The sequence below is a fragment of the Pinus tabuliformis genome, chromosome 9 (assembly GCF_031772625.1).
Source record: "Pinus tabuliformis cultivar Carrire ecotype Pingquan chromosome 9, CPIR1, whole genome shotgun sequence".
Lineage (NCBI taxonomy): Eukaryota > Viridiplantae > Streptophyta > Pinopsida > Pinales > Pinaceae > Pinus > Pinus tabuliformis.
The window spans coordinates 335,304,777-335,309,858 of record NC_142307.1 but is presented as its reverse complement, the minus strand read 5'-3'; the positions used below and the strand labels follow the sequence as shown (position 1 = coordinate 335,309,858).

Below are 5,082 nucleotides of genomic sequence, written 5' to 3'. Positions count from 1 at the left end.
ATATATATATATAGTATAGAGTTGGTCCTTACACTTGGTATCAGAGCAGTGTTGAACCCTTGAGACCTATGGGCCCATGCATGCATGACTAAAATAATATTGCAACTCTTTTGTTCTACATAAAAAAAATGTCAGGAAAGATCCAAAACCGCTGACAGGTATACGACGACTAATTTAACTGCTCTCCAACTCTTTTTTTTGGCATAAAAACAATGATCGAAGCCAAATATATAGATCAAGATGCAATCAAATTTTAAAGATTCTCCAGGGACATAAATTAAATTTCAAGCTAATTGAAACATGGTTCAAATTAAAAAAGAAAAAGAAAAACAAAGCTTCACACCAGAGATTTTCTTTTGTGGCGTTCACAACTTTTAGTGGATACATTGGTTTCACAATTTCTAGGCACAAAGTTAGCTGCTCTCCATATCTAATTTGTTCTTTTAATTTTGTGTCTGATTGCATCTCGGTCTTCTGATTTACTAGTATTCTGAGGTGGCTTCAGATTGAAACATCCTCAATGCATATCAGACATTTGTTCTGAGTGGATTTCTGGGCTTGTGGAATAGGCCCCTGAAAGCAGCGGGCTAGCATCTATAAGCTTCCCATCGCATGCTTGTATTCTGTTTGTGCTGGGTATTGACCAAGGCTTGACGCTAAAAGGCACTGGGGTGTTCGGTTTAGGTCACTTTAGGTTTTTACAAGGTTGTGTGGGGGTTTGTGGGTTGTCGAAATCTTTTTCATATTTGTTGCAGAGCTGAAATTATTTGTGGGGGCTTCCATGAATGTTGTCATCTTGAAAATTGTTTTCAGAACCCAAAAATGTTTCAGATTTTTACTGATAAACGTGCATTTGGATAGGTTGAATACTAAGCATTCATTGGATTACATGCACCGGGATTGGTCTGCAAGGCTTTACAAACGATTTCTGATAGTATGGGGCTAGTGGGTGGCTACTGTTTATTTTTACTTTTATTGTTTCCCTCATGATTCGCTGGTTGCAACAGGAAAATTTTACAGTTGACCGATATTGTTTAAAACATGTTCTATTTGGTATGCCCTCATCAAGAACTTCTAGATCCTTCCTTTTGTGTTTCAGAATATCGCCAGAGTTTAAAGAGTGCATTGATTTGATTTAGTCTGCATTTTACCATTTCCCGTCGGTTGTTATCGGTGGTTGCAATTGGCAAATTTAATGGTTGGTTGATGCTGTTAAAAACATGATTTATTTGGTATGCTCTCTGAAATTTTTAGATCCTTACTTCTATGTTTCAGAGTAGCACCAGGGTTTAAGGAGTACATTGATTTGCTGCAATCAATTCACTATTTATTTGCTTGTGCATTGTATACCAAAGCACAACTCTCAACACCCCATTCTGTTTGCATTGCAAACACCATTAATCAAAACATTGTATGTAATGCCGTTGGGTGTAATTCCTTCCGCAACATTTCCTCTAGATCTGGTTTTTCATTCTAAGGTTTCTCCATGATATTTAAGCCCCGAATCTAGACTATGGAAGTATTTTTGTAAAAATTTTTAAAGGGAGATCAAGTATGCTTCTGACTCTACCTTTCTTTTTTCTAGATTTGGAAGCTTCTGATCTTTCAGGTTTATAATTAATGTGGTGAGTTGAGCATATGACCTAGACCAAAGAAATCCAACTTTGTATTACCCGATCTTTCTTCTAGCCAAGCCCCCTCGTAGTTCACTGAATCATAACTCCTTGGTCTTCACCCATCACCAAAAATTTGGCAGGCCACAACTACCTTGATCCAAATTCCCATCGTGAAAAAGCATGTATAGGGGATGCGATCTGATTGCAAGGTAAGTTTGGACGATAGCCCAAAACTATGATCTCGTCGCGTCCTCTCTATGAATGTAGATCCATTACAATCGAAGCATATTTTAAATCAGTTGCTAGATATGTGGGCCTTAAATCCCTTCTTAGCACATTCCAAAACACATAAATCTTTAGCAGAGCATCTGTCTCGGTTGCTCTTAAAGGCCCAATGCACAGATCTACAGAGATGTCAATGCAAATCAAGAAAATGAAGTAATTATGAAGATTATAATCAAAATCAAACCTATTCTAAGCAGCGATTCACGGCAAAGAAAAGTTAGACACATGGAAACTCCAAGGACCATAAAAACAAATTGTCAATAAATATAAGCTTTGGCTTAAAAGATCTGAAGAATTACAGATAAGTCAAAGCATAGATTACAGTGTACAGAAACAAAGATAAAAGAAGCCCTATGGCTAGTTTTGTTAAATAATATGATGAAAATCTCTAACTAATGTGACGAACTCTGACCTCCTCCTTCGTTTATCCCTTGCAATTTTGTTTGGCGGGGAATTTTAAAGAATCTCTGCTCACGAATCCATCAATTCTAGCTATTGCCCTGTGTCTTCCCTTGAAATTCTATCTGCTGGGGAAATCTAGAGCATCTTTGTTTAAATTTTACGAATTCTGGCCTTTTTCTTCTTCAATAGCCTGAAATTCCATGGCATTTTTAAGAAACGCTGTTTAATTTCATAAATTCTGTTTTGCTTTGTTTTTATCCCTTGAAATTCCGAACACTGTGGATACGCTGATTAAACTATTGCCTTTGATTTCTCCGTGGATCAGAATCTGTGCTATTCATTTCATACATCTTGAAACCTCCGCACGGGGTTTCTTTTGCCTTTAATCTGACGAGTTTTCAAAAATGAATTCTTCCAAGTCAGAACTTGATCTGGATCGACCTAATGTCGAAGAGAATCTAACGGAGGCACATTTATACGACACTCTGTAACCCGACATCTAAAGCACATATGAGAATTGATTTTGGAAGGACATCTGTCCATGCATAATCGCTCATGTGTAACTGCGGATTTGATTGTGCATGCTAATGAGAAGCTTAATTGACCACATTAATGTCAAAGGAATTTTTGATGATACTAAATAAAGACATTCTTTCTTTATAATGAAAAACTACAAACTCCAGGCTCAGGAACCTAGCATAAATGAGATCTTGACAAGAAACTAAATCGATAAACATTTTAACAACGACCACAAATTCTAGGGTACAGAACCTGGCATCGACATACTTTCATTCGAAGATTTTTCGAAATTTGTAAGAAATCATATGAACCTGAGTTGAAACGCAAAGTGTGTGAGCCAATTGAGTTTTTTCTGTTCTATAACAGCGAAAATACATGCATACTTATATGCTGAAGATGCGGTATGTGAATGCGTTCTTTGGTCACCAGTTTATGTTATTGCTTACTTTACGTGAATTAGTGACAATTAAAAATAAATAATAACCACGATATGGAAATGTAATGATGTGTTCATTGTTATCATAACGATTCAATAATGGAAAAATACTTGAAATGTTTCTTTCTTAAATAGGTCTTCTTTTAATGACAAACATTCGATGGTTTATTTGGGATTCATCTTGCATATTGGTGACACTATAGCAGGACAAGTTTTTCACTGGCCATCCTGCTGCAGATTTAAGTTCTGGCTCCTCTTTGAATGTACTGAAGAGTAAAGTTTCCAAGCTTCTTGGCATCGCTGAATGTACGAGTGAAGAAGGTGAAAAACGTAGAATTTGCAATCCTCCTTGGATCTAGTGTTGCGTCAAATCATATTACATAGATAAAAACTTTCCTTGGGAAAGTAGGCGTTATAGAATCTATGGTACTACCTTGAAAGGGTGAATTTGACTTCAATATTCCCTTAGACTCTGACCTTCTTTTGTATTTTTGATGTAGTTTATTTCTTTTTGATCTAATTGATATCTTTGTGCAGTTTTTCCTAATGAGTGAGGTTTACCTAGATACAATAATAAAGCGCAGATTTATGGTGTATATGTTTTGTGTGTATTTTCGCTGGCTATTGCTTATATGATTGATAGTATAAAAAATAAAAATAAAAAAACAATATGTCGCAGACCAAAACACTGACCACGACCTGCCAAGTACCTACTATTCCACTAACATATAAAAGAGAAAAATACGAAATGATTTCTTAGTAGGAAAAATCACAGGATGATTGAACGCAATTTTCTTATTTCATGATACCGAAACTTATTTCATTTTATATAAGAATTGTAGTATCACCAGTGGAATAAATAATTGTGTTGTTGTTGAGAGGGGAAAATCCACTAGACCAGTCATTGGCAAATGCAAGAATACTCTTATTATAAGTAACCCATTGAAATTTAAAACAACAACCACATTCTTCGCTTGAATGTGTGAAGGTGAGGTGAGATTATGTCCCCCACATATAAAGAAAAAAAAAATGTGACCCACTGGAATAGGATTATATATTTGGGACAACTAAGGACAAATAAAAAAGAAAAAAATCAAGTGTCGAAGGATGGAGATATCACTAATGACTAAAGACCAAAGTAGAGTGATATCTGGGCTTTTAACTCAAGACAGGGGAAGTTGAGCTTTCCATTCAAGATTCCCTTTTGGATTCCTCTACCGGGAACCCTCTTCATAATGAAAAGAGAGTAAAGGTTGAAAATCTGGATTAAGTAACTGGATGATCTTGATCAAATATATACATGAGGTAGATTCCAGTCCTGTTCCGTGACTGCTTGATATAGAAGTACTTGAATATTTTTGCTGTAAATGTCCCAGATAAAGGTTATAACCTATCCTTTTCCCTTAGTAATGAAGGTAAGATTATCCCAACCCACCTAATGAAAGAGTTGATCAGGACCTTCCCTGAGCGGAGTAGGTTGGCCCTGGTGATGCAAGGCAAGTTATTTGGAAGTGGTCTGTCTCAAACAGACATGCCTTCTGTCATTTAAATTTGTTTTTTCTTTTTCATTGACATGACCATTGGATTCTGAGTAACAACAATGCGATTTTTTAGAAGCATTCCAGAGTCCAGACTGTTGGCTTTGTAGCCTTTGAATATGCAGTTTTTCTACTGAGCTGTTCTCTTCGAGTATCTGGTTGCTTTAATAAGCTGGATACTTTTGTATTGTATTATGAACTATAGTGCCATCCCAACACTCAATTTAATCTGAAATCAACGCCGTGTAAGTGATGACATTAGGAACACATCCCTTAGAAATTGAGA

The 5,082-nt window shown here is 36.2% G+C and overlaps 1 long non-coding RNA gene across 1 annotated transcript; it reads left to right on the top strand.

The window, feature by feature from the left end:
• Positions 1-3,183: 3,183 nt before the first annotated feature.
• LOC149148579 (uncharacterized) lies at positions 3,184-3,614 on the top strand. Its single transcript, XR_016263681.1, has 2 exons — positions 3,184-3,223; positions 3,465-3,614. It is a non-coding gene; the product is annotated as an uncharacterized LOC149148579 (long non-coding RNA).
• Positions 3,615-5,082: the final 1,468 nt, after the last annotated feature.